General features: G+C 40.7%; 1 protein-coding gene across 2 annotated transcripts in view; it reads right to left on the bottom strand.

Annotated features, from left to right (window-relative positions):
• rarab (retinoic acid receptor, alpha b) overlaps window positions 1-17972 on the bottom strand; it is a 196974-nt gene extending 179002 nt beyond the window's left edge. The window contains exon 1 of one of the 2 annotated variants that reach the window (XM_036589170.1): window positions 17915-17972. The gene's annotated coding sequence lies outside the window, so the exon portion shown is untranslated. Of the gene's footprint in view, window positions 1-17880 lie in introns of both variants that reach the window. The other variant, XM_036589172.1, reaches the window with a different exon arrangement.
• Between the last annotated feature and the right edge of the window lie 413 nt (window positions 17973-18385).

Here is an 18385-nt window from a genome sequence, read left to right as displayed (position 1 = left end):
CTCCTGCCACGGTAAAACTCACGTGTGGACCACACCCGGCACACATACACGATTTTACAGCCGGATCAGTGAAATCACTGTATGTCCAAAAGTGACCCCATTGTTCACAGCTTGTTTCATCTCCATAGAAAAGCATTCACCGATAGAATGGGACTCTCTGGAGCAGCAGCAGAGCCTAATGTCTCCATGCCCAATGCCAAGTGTGGGCTAGAGGGGTATAAAGCCCCCCAGCACTGGGCTGTGGAGCAGTGGAACTACATTCTCTGGACCGATGGAGCTCCATCCACTATCTTTGGGATGAGTTGGAGTGATCCAGAACTGACCATCCAACATCAGTACCTGACCTCACTAATGCTCAATCAAATCCTCACAGCTATGTTCAACATCGAGTGTAAAGAAGAGTAGAGGCTGTTACTGCAGCAAAGAGGACAAGCTCATTATTAATACCCTTCATTTCAGAAGAAATGATGGATAAACTGGTGTCCACAAACTTTTGGACACATTGTTGAAGTCAGAAATGTCCATTTGAATATTGAGCCTCTGCTCCAGACAAATTGGTTACTAATGTTATTTACGAACGTTATCACAAACGATTGCTACCAAACGGATGAAAGAATTTGCCATTGCTGACCATAAACAAACGAAACAATGAGCGCATTTACATGCACTCAGTAATCCGATCATAACTGGATTTCTGCACTTATCCGACTATTCAAATGATCATGTAAACACCACACTCCGATCTAGAAATGCAATCAAGAAATCCGATACAGTGGCTGGATTTTAGCTCAGTAATCAGATTCCTCAGTGCTGTGAACTCTTACTCTGATTTCTTTCGGATTTCTCAGTCTGAGCATGTGTGAAAACAGAAGGCGGTAGGAAATAAGCGAGCAGCGTCGCTGTGAGACGCAGGAAAACATTTTGGACTGATGCTGAAACCAAATAAATGCTTGACGAAATGAAAGATTTAAATATTCTCCATTCTAGATGATGAATGTTCATATTTTCGGGTAAAGTGACTCGATGTTTACGCAGCAAGAAGTTTTACGTTATGTTTACGTCACGTCTTCTGTGAGTTTACTGGCTGGTTGTAAAGCAGAAATCTGATTACTGTCTGGCTCATGTAGACCCAGAGTTTTCCTCATTATCTGATTACTCAAGTGCATGTAAAAGCTTTAATCAGATTACTGACAAAATCAGATTTTTTGCAGTTATCGGATTGTTAAGTGCATGTAAACATACGCAGTTATGTTATACAAGGTTTTACAGGCTACGGGGATATTTACAAACATACAACAGCTTTTTAGCAGCTCAGTCGTTCTGAACGAGGCGATATCTTTGCTTCATAAACTGAATAATGCTAATAAGTATAAATACATTTTCATGTGAGGAAACCGAACAATCTGCTTCATATGACTTTTCTGACAAGCCAATGCTCTAAATAAGGATGCTTTGTAGCACAGTTTAGCTGCACGGCTAAGCTGCTACACAAACACACAGACACTTTACCTCATAACAACAGCAGAAGATCACCCACATACTAATTTTAAGAATTCCTTCTCATAGATGCGTCAGAAAAACCCATATTTGCATCTTTTTTGATGACCATCACGCGAGTCGTGACCCCCAGCATAAGAATCGCCTGTGTGCTTTTAGAAATGCTTGATATTTGAATTTATTGAATTTATGCTGGGCACTCTCTAGAGGATTTAGAAGACATAACACGGACTTGGAAATCTGGTGTTTACTGCAGTTATGTCCAAAAAAGCTGAGACAGTGTGTGAAATGCTAATAAAAGCACAAAGCGGTTATAAGTGAACTCTGTTTGAGCTGAATTCAATTGGAAACAGTATAAAACAAGTTATTTGATGTTTTACCTTAGGAAACTCTTTGTTCTCATAAATATACACTCATTCCAAATTTGATGCTTGCAATACATTCCACATAGATGGGACAGGAGCATGTTTAGCACTGTGTTACACCATCTTTCCTTTTATCAACGGTTAATAATCGTTTGGACACTGAAGACACAAACTGGTCCAGTTTTGAACGTTTTTTGCTATTCTTCTGTTATGCAAGTCTTCAGCTATGCAGCCATACAGAGCCTTCACAGTCGAATTTTAAGCTTCATAAGATACATGTTTTAAGTAGGAGACGGTTCTGGACTGTGGACAGGTAAGTTTAGCACCCACACTATCTATCTAAATGTGCATCCATACTGTTGTCACACAGGCAGAGGGCTGCTTGAAGTTGTCATGTTGAAACAAGCACAGACGTCCCTGAAAAAGACGGCATCTAAAAGGCAGCATATGTTGCTCCAAAATGTGTTTAGCTTTAATGGTATTTTCACAAATGTGCACGTTTCCCTAGAATATCCCCCAAATACCATGACAGACACTAGCTTTTGAACTTTATGCTGGTAACAATCTGAAGCACAACGTCCATTATTTCAATAAACAATCTGAAAGGTTCAGATGAGCTCGAGCCCAGAGAAGTTGGCGGCGTTTCTGGGCGCCGTTGATATGACTTTCACTGCATGTACTGAATGTACATAAACTCAATTGTGCCTTAAACTCATTAAAAAGCTTCACTTCTTTCCACGTGTGAGAGCATTTTCACCATTTTCCTTTGTTTACTTGCTGTATTTTCTTCTTTCGCGCTCTCAGTTTTCATTGGCTGTTGCAGGAATCCGTTCCGATTGAGTCGTTGATCAGTTTACACTACATTACGCTCACAGTCGACTCGACTCTCTCTCCAACTGTCGACTCTGACTGATCCAAACATCTGCAGACTAGAGCCGACCAGCTCAGGCTTAGCCAGACTGAGAATCAGGGCTAAAATTGGGGTAAAAGTCATGTAGCGTTACCCCAGCTAAAGAGGAAATGCTGCTTAGCTTATCAGCTTGAAAAGGGTGGAATGTTGATGGAGCGCATTTCAAAATGAAAAGAAGGAACTGCAGGAAGGAACGTGCCGCCTCAGATTGGGAGCAGTGTTGAAACTGCAGAAAGAGCTACAACAGAAACGATGATAATAACGCAAACGAAAACTGGCTCAAAAACTGAATAATAATAAGAATCATAAAAACGAACCCAACAATCATCTCAAACTACGCTGTTGACTCAGTTGCCAATAATTTAAACCCACTGAACTGTAACTTTAGGCTGCTCAAATAATTACTCTCGGCTTACATCTGGAGCGCAAACCGACGTCCCCCTGCGCGACGGCCGCTGGAGCGAGCGTACACCGTGCTTTGAGTCATTAGCTGAAGTCAAACATTGACTGAAGTCTACAGAGCGTGCCGATGCGCTTTGCGCAGTCCAGGGGAGCCGGAGATCTGCAGCTCTGTGTGTTTTCTCTAATCTAAAACACCTGCAGGACATTCGCAAAGCAGGATTTCTCTGCTGCAGAAATCACACTCAGCGGGAAGAAGGCCGCCCTCGCCTCGGAGAGGAGAGCAGAAATAACCAACAGTTGGCAGCGTGTCAACACGACTTAGCATCTCCAAATAATGACTTGTTTTCTCAAAATACTGAGATAATATATTGAAGTAATGTGTTATTTTCTTGAAATTTTGAGATACTATGTTCAAATGAAAAGTTAAATTATTACAAGATACTAAATTATTTCGATGTCACTGTTTGATAAGTCACCATAAGGCACAGTTTTGATACAGTAAGTCAATATTTTGAGAAAATCAATAATTATTTTTGACACATCAATTCAATATTTTGAAAAAAAAATAAGTCAGTATTTTGAGTTAGCGAGTCAATATTTTGAGAAAATCAGCCATTATTTGGGGACAGTAATTATTTTGAGATGATTAGTTGATACTTTGATATCAAAACATGGTTAATTTCTTTTTCCTCTGCCTGGAATGGGCTTCCATAATATGTTTACACTTACTTGTTTATTTATGCATTTCTAACCCACTTTTATTTATTAATCTTTATCTAATCTCTTCTCTACAGTTTTGTCTCATTTATTTATTGATTGATTTTGTGGCACTCATTTATTTATTAATGTATTTATGTCCACTTAATTTACATATCCATCTATCTATCTATCTATCTATCTATCTATCTATCTATCTTATATGGATAAAAGTATTGGGACACCTACAGGAGCTTTTATGAATCCCATTCTAAATCCATAGGTATTAATATGGAGTTGGTCCCCCTTTACAGCTGTAACAGCTTCCACTCTTCTGGGAAGCTTCTACAAGATGTTGGAGAGTCTCTGTGGGAATTTTTGCCCATTCATCCAGAAGAGCATTTGTGAGGTCAGACACTGATGTCGGTCGAGAGGGTCTGGCTCACAATCTCCGTTCTAGTTCATCCCAAAGGTGTTTGATGGGGTTGAGGTCAGGGCTCTGTGAGGGCCAGTCAAGTTCTTCCACACCAAACTCACCCTAGCCATGACTTTATGGAGCTGCTTTGTGCACTGGGGCTCAGTCATGCTGGAACAGGAAAAGGTTCTTCCCCAAACTGTTCCCACAAAGCTGGAAGCAAACGATTGTCCAAAATGTCTTGGTTAAGATTTCCCTTCACTGGAACTAAGGGTTCTAGACCAACCCCTGAAAAACAGCCCCATATCATCATCCCTCCTCCACCAAACTTTACAGCTGGCACAGTGCAGTCAGGCAGGTAACGTTCTCCAAACCCAGACTCGTCCATCAGACTGACAGATAGAGAAGTGTGATTGGTCGCTCCACAGAATACGTTTCCACTGCTCCAGAGTCCAGTGGTGGCGCTGTACACCACTCCATCTGACGCTTGGCACTGTGCCTGGTGATGTAAGACTTGCATGCAGCTGCTCGACCGTGGAAACTCATACCATGAAGCTCCTGGCGCTCAGTTTTGTGCTGATTTTAATGCCAGGGGAGGTTTGAAACTCTGCAGTTATTGATTATAATCTTCCAAAATCAATGCAGGTGAGTCAGTCGTCATATTCCAATTAAGACTATTCAATCAAATTTGACACGTTTGGTTATTTCATGTAATCGTCTTAGAATCATCCCTATCTTACTGAATCGTGGTGAAATCTGAGATCTCACGATGAATCACTGCGCTAAAGGCCGGAGGACAAACACAGACACACAAACGGTCTAATCATGTTTGCAGTTGTCCTTAAAGTGTTCAGTGAAATGAATGAGAGTGAATGAGAAGAGAACACTGTGGAGCCGAACACGAGAACAGCACACCAACCAAACGTCTAACTGAATCACTGTGAGGTCACAGATTTCCAGCCTGAGTCGTAAAGACATGAGTTTTGTCTTCCGCAGTGCAGGGCGCTGTTAGACGGCATAGATGAGGCCTGAGGGAAGCAGCACTGCGTCAGCGGAGCTCCCTGTCGAGGAGTCGAGGCTTTGAAGTGTTGCATCAGTTGACGAGGAGGCCGAGTGTGTGTCGGGGGGGAGACGTGAGGCGGCTCGCTGTCACACACCCCTGAGAAACGGCCCGCAGTCACACGTTCCAACAGATATAACACCATCTACACATCTGCACCCGCATCGCATACAGAGCCAAAGAGGAAACCAACACCAGGTGTAACAGGGCACAGTGTTACAGTCATGACATTCAGTCATGTGTAACAACATAATATAATGCATTACGGTTTAAATTCTTATATCCACATTACAGTTACTGACTTAATGAGAAATTACTTCTACCACTCACACATCTCTAGCAGGAGCTTTAACAGTGACTCTTTTATTTAAAAAGAAAGCGAGGAAATGCAACCCGCATTTCCTCGCTTTCTTTTTAAATAAAAGAGTCACTGTGTCAATGATACGGGACTTTTAAACACGCTACAACGCAAAAAATGGTAACTTTTCAAGTGAAATGATCTTAAAACCAGTGTATTTATGTGATACTTCTCATTATTAGACTATCATAAGCTTATTATTTGATGATTTTACTCACTACATTTTTTTTTTTTACTTGTTTTAAGTGATTTTAGTCAGTCAAATGTATCTCACAACATTGGCAGATAAACTGGTTTGTTTCAGTTTCAACAGGCAACGAGTCTCTCTGCCGATACAGAGAGATCTTTTAATGGAAAACAAGTAAAAATGTCTAGAAATAAGTTAAATAATCTTATAATAAACTTACAACAGTCTCAAAAAGAGAAATCCATAAAATGTTTACACTTATTCTTTCATTTATTCATTTTTAACACACTTTTATTTATTTCTTTATTTACAGTTTTATGTCTCATATATTTATTTGTTCATTGATTTTGTGTCACTCATTTATTTATTAATGTATTTATGTCCGTTTCATTTACATATCTATCTATCTAACTATCTATCTATCTATCTATCTATCTATCTATCTATCTCCATTTGTATTTATTGATTTATTTGTTCATTTTTAAGTTTTTCTTATGTATTTATTATTTATATTCAAGTTTTAAGTGATTTTATTAAGTCAAATATATATTTCTCACTATGTTGTCAGATAAATTGGCTTGTTTCAGTAAAAATGTCTAAAAATAAGTTAAATAATGATATAATAAGCTTACAACATTCTCAAAAAGAGAATAATTAGATATATTCAGTAGATTTAAGATCATTTCAGTGTAATATCAGGTATAAACAAGCTATAAGATCGAGTGGCTTATAAGCCCCGACCCCTCTTGCTTCTCATACAGTGCACTGTCTACCTGAATACGCTAAATCGAATCGAGTTATTAGCAGCAGAGCCCGACTGATATGTCGCTTGGCTGATAAAACCGTCTGATATTGATGGCTCACAGTTTTTTTGGTATCGGCAAAAACATCACTGATACTGCGGTGGCTGTGCTGCTGGGAAACTCAATCTCAGAGCAATACAGACTGAACTGGAGCATCTGAACACAAACACCATCATTAAACATGTAAAATATGTTAATAACGTTAAGCATGAGAATAACATAACACTAAAACTGAAAAGAGTAATGACCTGACCCGCCCCCAGTGTTAAAATAAGTTATCTAGGACCCAGTCTGATGGACGAGTCTGGGTTTGGCGAATGCCAGGAGAACGTTACCTGCCTGACTGCACTGTGCCAGCCGTAAAGTTTGGTGGAGGGGGGATAATGGGCTGGGGCCGTTTTTTAGGGTTTGAGCCTCTTAGTTCCAGTGAAGGGTGACGTTAATGCTGCAGCACACAAAGACATTTTAGACAATTTCAGACAATTATATGCTTCCAGCTTTGCCATCAGACCAAACAGCCTCAGAAAAAACAGTGAAAATGTTATACTGACATTTATATCGAGGTACACAATAGTTTTCTAAGTTATACGAAACAGTATATGCTCGACCAGGCTTGCGTTTTGTCTGATACCTTTTCTCTGAGGCTGTTTGGTCTGACGGCGTTTGGTCTGATGTTCAGTTTCACCAGATCTGAGACATGACGATGGTTTTTTCGAGACTCAAAGTCGTTTAGCTTGAGAAATGATGCAGTTCTGACTCGGAGGTCTGAGGATGTCCTAAAATGTGCTAATTAACATATATTTGCATGTTGGCCAGTTTGAAAACGAAAAAAAAAGTGGGAAATGAAAAGTAAATCTCCATTCTGATACTTAAAGCACCTCCACGACAAAAACTGAATCACAAACTGTCACTTTGCTGTTGATTTATCTATTTACAATTTTAATTTTAATTTTGTCAGATATGCAGCCGACTGCTGTGAAAAAGAAATAAGAACGTGAACGCTGCATTTTGATTGTAGTTTTGACACGTATTCTGCATTTCATGAAGAAAAGCCAAAGCCAAAGTGAAGCTTGGATTTTCTTTCCTCTATTCGCCTTTTCATTTTAGATTTGACCATGAAATACCAGAATAACGACTAAAATGAAATGACAAATAGCTGTTTTAAAGTTATTTTTATTTTTGTCAATAATTACTCGTGCTTATGTGAAAAATGAAATTGCAATTATTTCATTTCATTTTCAATTTCAGCAGGATATTTGCGCAGACGTTCGGAAAAAGAAATGGCTAAAAGAGGTTTGCATTTTCATTTTATTGTTTTAATTTTAATTTCTTTTTTGGCTGGATTTGCCTCCCATACTCCAGCGGCCTGCGCCGAGCCCTGACCTCAACCCCACTGAACACCTTTGGGATGAACTGGAAATGTCGATTGCGAGCCAGGCCCTCTCATCTAGCATCTAGCATCAAAAATGCTCTGAATGAATGAGTACAAACTCCCCCAGACACTCTCCAAAATCTTGTGGAAAGCTTCCTAGAAGAGCGGAAGCTGTTACAGCCGCAAAGAGGGGCAACTCCATCCTAATGGCCATGGTTTAGGAATGGGACGTCCAGCAAGCTAATATAAGTGTGATGGTCAGGTGTCCACATACTTTTGGCCATTCAGTGTAACATCTAATAATTTACGGTGAGGAATTCAGACAGATCTGGTTGCAAATCACAGTCTGTCAGGGTTCATGGGGGAAAAATAAAGCTGTCACAAATTTGCTCGAACACCAGTTTTTAACAAAAGAGGGCCAGACTGAGAGGAAACGATCCCTCCTACTTCCCCTCTCTCCTTCTCCAGTTAGTCATCAGTGTCTTCTGTTCGCCTGGAGAACGTTCTGGTAAGATCTGAGCCATTTATGAGCAGATTCAGGACAAGAATCGAGCAAGAAAAACGGAAATGTGCAGTAAAATTATAACTCCCCAGGCCATCGCAGACGCTGACAGACAGAAGGACACAGTTTAATAACTCAACATGTGTGCGTAGCAGACGGAGAAGAGCAGAGGATGAAAGCTGGGAAGGCTAAAGATGGTAAAATCCCCTTAAAACAAAAACCTGTCGCTACATTAACCTCAGCTTTAGTGTTTAGAGGGGTGGCTTCAATCCAATGTCACAATTCTGCACTTATTCTAGATGTAGTTGAAGAGCTGAAACATGTTTGCACTGCAGAAAATGATATTTTGGCAAATAAACTGATCTCAAATCTAGTCAATATATCTACTATTTCTCATTATAAGACTGATGTAAGCTTTTTACAGTCAAATGTTCTCTCTGTTTTGAGATAAATTGTCTTTTTTCAAGTATATTTCTTACAACAAGCAAATTTATCTGCCAACATAGTGAGACAGATTGGACTTAAAACAGTGAAAAATGTCTAGAAACAGGTGAAATACTCTTATAATAAACTTACAACCAGAGCTGGGCGATATGGCCAAAAATGTTATCACGATAAACAAAATTCATATCGTTCGATATCAATACATACCGCGATAAATGTCAATTTATAAAAGTTTGAAGGCTGATTTTTGCTCCTGGGTGGTTATTTGCTGTTTTAAACTATCCTTTATGGTCGGAACACGACAAACACTCACCAAGCAGTGGGACATTTCACAAATCTGTCATGGGAGAGTGGGAGAGAGTGTCTGGTGACCTGTTTCTACCAGCTGGAAAAGCATGGCTATTTAGTAATAGTCATAATTTAAGAAAGAAAACAGATTATTTTTATCTGGTGACGAGCGCTCGGCTACCCCGTTATCAATGACATCACAGTATTCAGACACCAGCTAGCGACAACTGGATTTCTCTATACTATCGTAGTAGTTTAAGTGGTGAACCGCAAAATATCAACACCAGACAAACAGAGTCCTCTTTTTAGGTACGTTTAAACTGAAAGCGGTGCTTTTGTGTCGTGTTTGATCTACAGTATCATCAATTCTCCGTGTTGTGTGAGTGACGGAGCTGCTTCAAGTTAGCCAGCTGCTAAAAACAGCTAGCCTGGAAAGACAGCGCTCTCCTGCTCTCCAATGCCTCACAGCTTCCTCAGTTTACTTTCATTTAAATCAGGGCTGTAATTTACATGAACCCACTTCTTTCTTTCACTTTCGTTGCTTGGGAACGCACAAACACTTAAATATGACTGCAACAGCGCTGTAGTTGTGAGGAGCAGATGTGATTTAACGCTGCTAAAGCTGGTTAGGATGCATGGAAAGAGGTGAGTTCGCTGTAGGACAGTACAGTTACACCACTGACCTCGTCACTCAAACTCGGTCACAGGAGAACAGATCGCCGGTCGCTCCACTCACACAGGGAACGTATAACTCCGCGTTTCAGCCGTTGCTAAAGACTCATCTTACTCGTGGCCCCCTCCCTCTCTAATCATGCAGAAATACTCGGAAGTGCGCCCTCTACTGGCGACAGCAGAGTAGTGTCGCTTTCCTTGCAGTGGAAAACGCCACGAAGGCTTTCGCTAAAACGTGGAAGTGTGAGAATGGTGTATTATATCGAACATTTATCGAACATGTCGTATCGCTCTATCGAGGAAAAGTTATATCGCGATAATTATCGTTAGCGTTTTATCGCCCAGCCCTACTTACAACAATCTATAAAATGAGAAATATTAGACAGACTGACTAGATTTCAATAGATTTCAAAAGACAAAAAATCTTTACAGTACCATGTCCAAAATTTGCTTCCTTAGTTTAGTGAGTGCATAAAAATGAACTAATTATTACTTGATTGATTAAGTACAAATAATGTCAGGACTTAAATCCATCCAATAAAATTCTCTTAACCCACTCAAACTGCATCCAGGTCTTCATTAAGGTCGCACAGACTTGCTGATGTGGTTTAGAATGTGTCATCGTTTACTTTGAGCTATAAAAATTAATACAGCTTCACCGTAAGAAGTCCAGAGCTGTTCACAGTGGAGTTGATGGTCAATGTCTGAAGAGTTGAATGCCTCTAAAAGCTCCCTTACAGAAAGTGAGGGAGCTGAAGTGTGTGAAATGGTTACGAATACGCTGCCTGATGTCTGAGACACTGTTTAACGATAGTTTTGAGAAGATTTGGGCCTAAAATGCATTTCAAAATGGCGGAGGGGTACATGCAGAGTGCTGTGAGGCAAAATAGTCCCCAAAGAAAACTTATTGTTTCAGATTTTCTACTATTTTCACCATCATCAACATTCCATATAAACTCAGAAGACTCGTGTAGGTTCACTGGTGGTTTTGATAGTAAATAAAATGTCTATATTTGTGTTGTAGTCATGGCGACCCCTGGTTCCTATCACCACCACTGTAAAGACATCTGAACCATTTCACACCAAACCACTCTGAATGACTCTGTTTACATCTCACTGAATTATGCAGAAAATTTTGAAAAATAGGTGGGATTTCCCTTTGAAGAGTGAGGGTATATGTTGCAGAATCTTAAAAAACTGGCCACAGAGTTTTTCTGATGTGGTAATCGACTCTGCCTGTAGAAGTCTGCCCAGTTAAGGCTAGTGAGTGTGATGACCGCAGTCAGAAAGCTGTCAGAACGGTGAGGGCAGATAAATGTATGGAGTGGAGTGACATTCAGAAGTGAGAGGCACTTTACTGAGGGTGTGAAGCTAAGACAGTGACCATAAAAGAGAGGGAGGGAGAGAGCGAGAGCAGAGAGAGAGAGAGAGAGCGAGAGAGAGAGAGAGAGAGAGAGAGAGAGACAAGTTATTCATTTTTCAGGATATGTTTCTAAAGAGCTTATATATCAGATAATCCACTTGCATAATGAACACAACACTGGAGTTTCCAAAACTGATAAAAAGCTACAGAGACAATGTGACTCCTAACAACCACCTGGAAGACCTGGTCGACCCCAAAACTGCCCCCATCAGATAAACAGCACTTAAAGCTTTCATCTCTGAGAGAGAGGAGAAAATCAAGCTGCTCCAGATCTGAAAACATCCACAGGTGTTTCTGTCCATCCTTCCACTGTGAGAAGACGACTCAGCGCTGTGGGTCTGAAAGGATGTGTAGCTGTTCAAGAAGAACCTCACTGAGAAAAGGAGACGGACACATCAAACAAAGAAGCTGAACAATGGACTGACCACCCCAGAGTCCAGACCTCAACACTACTGAATGTGTTTGATCACTTCAGAAAATGATCAACCAGCTTCTGAGACTGAACTTTGGAGGAGTGTCTGCAGATTCTTTGAGAAGCTGAAGTTAGTTGCACTAACAGCGTCATAACAACATATTCACCCCAAACACTAATAAATAAATTATTGATTTTTTAGTATTTTTGATGAAAATTAATAATTCAGGGTTAGCCTTTGCTAGCAAACATCTCCTTCAGTTTGTGTGATGCCCTTCACACAGTAAGCTTCCTGTCAACGATCAAACAGTCTATGGAGTTTTCACACAGTACATAAAACTTTCCAAAATTACACGTTATAATGTTCATATGATCCACACAGTCACTCTGACAGACTGTAATACACTACAGGAAGTGTAGGGGGCGATATGGCTTCTACTGTTTCATTTAAAAAGCCTCTATAATGTTCATATGATCCACACAGTCACTCTGACAGACTGTAATACACTACAGGAAGCGTAGGGGGCGATATGGCTTCTACTGTTTCATTTAAAAAGCCTCTATAATGTTCATATGATCCACACAGTCACTCTGACAGACTGTAATACACTACAGGAAGCGTAGGGGGCGATATGGCTTCTACTGTTTCATTTAAAAAGCCTCTATAATGTTCATATGATCCACACAGTCACTCTGACAGACTGTAATACACTACAGGAAGCGTAGGGGGCGATATGGCTTCTACTGTTTCATTTAAAAAGCCTCTATAATGTTCATATGATCCACACAGTCACTCTGACAGACTGTAATACACTACAGGAAGCGTAGGGGGCGATATGGCTTCTACTGTTTCATTTAAAAAGCCTCTATAATGTTCATATGATCCACACAGTCACTCTGACTCAAGAATTATGTGTAGAGTTCAGCGAAGCTGCGCCCATTCTGTTAGCATGTATGCTAAAATGTTAGAATTAGCTACATCGCTAAGAAATAAACAAACAATTCCCATACTGCCCTGGCCTAAACATGTTAGAGCACCAAGTTAGAAGCTGGAAGTCCTATGATATCTGCATTTACTGCTTTCTTTTATTTACATTTATTTGCCTTTAGCCAACACACCCAATTCACATATCCTTTGCTATAGCATTGTGAAAGACAATGACCGTTGAAAATGATTGCTTACATCACTGCATCAGCTCAAATAATAATGCAATGTAATACTTGTGACAGGCCCAGTCTAGACTAGATTAGAATACAATCGAATTGAATCGAGAGCACTGCTACACCCCAATAAACTATATAAATTAGAAATATTATAAAGGTATTTGTTAGTTGCAGCCCAAGTATGAACAACGAGGATGATAATGGGTACGAATTATGAATAATAATTCCAAAAAAAGGCCACGAGAGACAAATGTTGAGCTCCTTCATTCAGACTGGCTGCGTTAACATTGACATCATCAACATTAAATCACCCAAACGATTGAAATACGTTCTTTTACAACCATTTATCTCACACCCTTTCAGAGAGACACGCACACTCGTTCCACAAGCGCCTTATCAGATGGCGAAGCTGTGGGTGCGTGTGAGTGATGCAGATTTCACACAGATTACAATCACCCAGATTAACTCATCATGTCCTGGAAATGTTCACTTTGTGTCATGTGCATGTTCATCACAGGACCTGCCCGCAACGGTCGCTACCGAGTCACTGTATGACTGAGTTCGGACAAGCTAACAAGAAATGGAAGGTTTGTACCCCATTTCTTAGCATAGTTTGGCCAAAAAATCTAATTTCCCCAGCCTCCCTCACCACTTATCACTAATGTAGTCAATCAGCCAGGACATGTTTGGGGCCTGAAGGTCATTTCTTTAGTTTTGGACTGAAGCGACGAGGCTAACAAGTAATGCCAGCATAGATTAGCATGGTGCTGACTGCCTGCACTGGCCTCAAACCACGTAGAGCTGTTGAGTCATCTGTAATAGCCTAGATTATGTGGTTTCTGACAATGTATGAGACATTTATCTATAAAAAGGTGCTTCCACAACACTAAAAATGTGTTTAGCTGTAGGAGTTAAGAGCTTTGCCCAAAGGCACTGCCAGGAATATCCAGGTAGTCCTGAGATTTGAACCCACAACCTTCTGCTTGCTGGCTCATATCTATCAACTGAAAAGATGTAACATTATGATTCAGAGCCTTCCTGAAATCACAGGTTCAAACTGGTACCCAAAATATGCCTCATGAGTCACATTAACTTAGATTTAGCAACCAATTTACATGTGAAAGTGTGTTGTGACACTTCTAAACTGCTAAAATGTGTCCAAAAATTCACTGCCAAGATCTAAAAGCGTCTGCAGTTGCAGAAACACCCAAACATGGACTACAGCATGTTAGCGTGTGGCTAAAAACAGCAGCAGCCACTCCGAAGCCTGGATTTTGTCTGTGAACTTGCTAAAAGCACCAGTGGTTCTAATGACATTCACTACACAATTACTGCAGAAAGTACGATGATGTAGCCAAGCAGCTTGGTGGGGTATAAACCTCCATTACTTGCTTCGTAGCTCTGATGCTAAAACTACAGAAGCAACACAGATAGCAGACAGTTTTGGGTCGATTCTGGCTTTCCTACGTGAGTATTGGTTGACTACCAGACCAGAATAGAACCAGATGCTGGACAGCTTCAAATGGTTTTGCCTCATATCTGTATTTGTGGGCTGTACATTTGTTTTAAACTATTGTTTTAAATGCACTCCCAGAATGCCGTCCCTCCTCGCTCCTCTTTGAGCAGTTCCTCATGACCCACATTTCGATTTTTTTAAACCTTCCATCGTTCGCTGACTCACTTGATTCTGTTTACTGTAAATTTGCCACACTATCACTTTAAAAGCAATAAGGCGCTAATGTTTGCATCAGTGGGCAACGGCTGAGGTCAAAGCCCACCAAGTTAACCAAGAAAACCCAGCTCAGGCCGAATGCTGCATTGAATTTACTTGCATTGACATAAAACATTACATTAAAGATAAAATATACTACATTAACACAATTAAGGCCAAAAGTAGAACTAAAAAATAAACTATTAATGACACATTTTGTTCACGCGGACATGATGCACACATTTCAGTGCACTTTTTCAGTCTCGAGTGAGTGACTAACACCCTTGTGCACAACGTAACGGTAGGAACATAAATGGATAGGAATGTGGGGAGGATTTGATTTAATAAACGAGAATGTGAGAAAGCAGGAGCGAACAGGGCGGCGCAGCGTGTCTCCGAGGTGGACAACAAAACTGACATGTCAAAGAGAACCGCAGCAAACGGGCAATCGGCAACATTTTTGAGGAACAAACTTCCAATGATGCACTCATTCCTCTTTCTACTGCCGACAATAGGCCTCCCAAGAACTTCCCCTTTGAAGAGATAGTTCTGCCAATAGACTTGCTTATGTGGTTTCTCTCAGTGTGTGATACACTCTTTTCTACAAAATGGACTAAAGCATGAGCAAAGGTCAGGCTTTAAGATGCCACTATGACTGGTTTTAGTTGTTTACAGAATGTAATTTTAGCCTACGTTTAGATAACAGTGTCATAACAGTGGCAGAAACCACAAAATCGAGTCTGTTAGAGATACTGAACAATGGCACACAGTTTGAGGCAAGCGTGTGATGCAGTCAGCACCACGCTAACTGGTGGGGTATATGTTTAGCGACATTTCCCTTGTAGCTCCAGTGCAAAAAGGGGGGGGGCCGATTCACTAAAGTCTTTGTTGAATTCAATATAATACAGTGGTACCTTGATTTGATACAAGTTTGAATATAGCAAACATAAAAAGTGGCTGAAAATGTGCCTCACATTAAATTTTCAGTGAGCATTCAGCATTATAAAAGTACAATATGACAATATTGGAAGTGATGAATGTGGCTGCTAATGGCGCCCCCTTGTGGACAATTTGTCACCTGTGAAATGTGACTGAGTTCCATGAGGTGCTTCGCTCTACAAACCTACAAAAAGGCCTACAAAAATGAATAAACACATTCTTAATACTCTAAAAAGCTCCTTATGATGATGCAAGTTTGTTGTCACACTGGCCATTACTGCTTAACAAAGTTTACAATAAAGATTTTTTGGCCTTTTTACAGGCTAGTACTTCAGGGTAGAGTAGCTGAGCTGGACATGTGGGTGCTTGGTAACTGGACGTTCAGCTGAATGGTGTTTATCCTGCACTAATATCGTGATAACGACAAAAATATGACTTGTGCAGACCTGACACAATATTGGAAACAAGAGCCGTGCTTTATAGTGTTCTGCAAGTATCTAACATGTTAGCCCCAAGCTAACACACAAGTCATAAGACTAAGAAGACTAGCATTCTATTCATGATACAACCATACAACACACTGTGATACAACTCAATACAACACACTGCTGTATTGTTACAGCCCTAAGAGCTTCAGACACCAAACGTCTTGGCTGATCGACTGCATGTCGCCCAAACTATCGCTTTAAATACACTCACAGATCTTCAACTGGAAAGACAGTAATGTGCTGGAGTCTGCATCTAATACCACATGCAAGTGCTGCGGTTACACCCACCAAATTAGCCAAATAAAACCCAGCTGATTTACCTGATTTGAATATGCGTATCATTATACATTACATCAACACAATCACGGGCGAAAGTAAACAGAAAGACCCAGCAGTGTTGATGTAATGCTTTTTTTTATCCAACTGCACATCTGATCATGTAAATTCAACGCATTAGTTGGTCTCAAAACCATTAAGCGGGCACATGAGCACCCTCTGGCACACCTTGCCAGCATGCGAAACACAACAGATAGCAATCAGTGGAAGTGGAAACTTTCTTCTTAGAAAGTCTGCGTCACATTTCGCACCAACTCGAGCTCCGTCTCTGCTTCTAGAGAGTTAAACGAGTGTCAATATTTACCACAGCCGCTGAGCACTTGAAGGCTGCTGCCATGTGCATCTGTGCGTGTGGACTAGCCAGAATATCCACACCGACCAGTCAGGCTGAAAATACACACAGAAAACCCTTCCGTCTCACCAGAGCCCAAGCGAAATAACTGAATCTGAATCACTTTCATTCAACCAAGTATGGTGCACGTGTGGGAAATTAGAGGATTAGCACTGCTGAGGGCACACAGGGGCTGAGCAAGCATGCCAGAGCACTATGGAAAGAGATAAATAGATAAATGAAGGTTTAATTTATATAAAACACGGGTATATTTTTATGGAATAGAGCTATAAGGATGAAAAAACCAGAGTAACATGCTGCACAGCACATTTCACAATTTCAGGACTCAACTTTCTTAAAGTAGGACCCCCAAATTCTTCTCCTTAATGCATATCCAGTGCAAACCAGTGCACTTCCATTGCATACCCATATGGAAATCTGATATATGGCCATATATGCATATGTATCATAATCGTTACATGTAAAAATCAGATATATGTAAGTATCAAATACATATAAACATATAGGACATATAGGCACAACACACGGATCATGCATATACTATATATACACACTGATAGGTGGGTGATAACAAATGCATAATATATGAATTATACATATACTGTATATACTGTATACAGTATGGAACACACACACATATGTCTGATAATTAAATTAAAATGGACTGAACCAGAAGCACAATGGAACCTTTATATTACCATGAAGCTAGTATATATGAGTGACATATGCCATCCATATATGGATGTTTTCTGTCATTTATTGTTAAATATAGATATTACTTATATATGTTTGAATAAGATGATGGTCAAGTTCAAATAAGTTGCTCTACATGTCACATATTTGGCCATGTGTGGCTAATCTAAGCCGGATATAAGGGAAATCCATACACGCTAATATATGCCCATATGTTGCCATGCTGTATGGTTCCCTATGTAGGGCACTAAGTAGTGAGCAGGGAGCCATTTGGGACAGAGCCAGAGCTGCTGTTGCTGTTAAAAGGATCCTGACCCATGCTAACTTGCTTTGCACTCGTTTTTTCCTCAAATCTCTCTCTCTCTCTTTCTATCTCCTGGACTAGCGTTACCTGTCACCGCATTGCTGTCATCGCTCGAGCCTACCTGTTGACTCCTCCTACCGGCGCGAGCTGCTCGGCGGCTCCACGGATCCGTTTTGTTTTGTGTTGTTTTGTTTTCGTTTTTCTCGCTTCCAAACGTTTTTCTCTCTCTGTCTTCTCAGCAGCACGAGCGCGAGCCTGTTTCTCCCCTCCGCGCGCAGTTTGAAGCCTCCTCGCCTCCTTCTTTCTGCTTCAGCCAGGCGATACGCGCGCGCTGCACGAGAGCAGCAGAAACAGCAGCAGCAGCAGCAGCCATCGCGGTCACGTGCTCACTGCCCGGGAAAGGGGGGGTGGTGTCACAAAAAAAAAAGCACACCCACATAACACACAGGCCACGCCCACAGATGCCACCTTTGGCCCCGCCCCCCACTCCGGTCTAGAAGGGGCAACCTCAGTGAGGAGAGATGATAACAAATATTTTTAATAAGTATTTCTGCTGCAATATTATACAATAACATGCAGCTGAGAGCGATTT

Source organism: Colossoma macropomum, unplaced genomic scaffold, assembly GCF_904425465.1.
Source record: "Colossoma macropomum unplaced genomic scaffold, Colossoma_macropomum, whole genome shotgun sequence".
Classification (NCBI taxonomy): domain Eukaryota; kingdom Metazoa; phylum Chordata; class Actinopteri; order Characiformes; family Serrasalmidae; genus Colossoma; species Colossoma macropomum.
The sequence above is the reverse complement of the archived record's forward strand: the minus strand, read 5'-3'. Positions and strand labels throughout refer to the sequence as shown.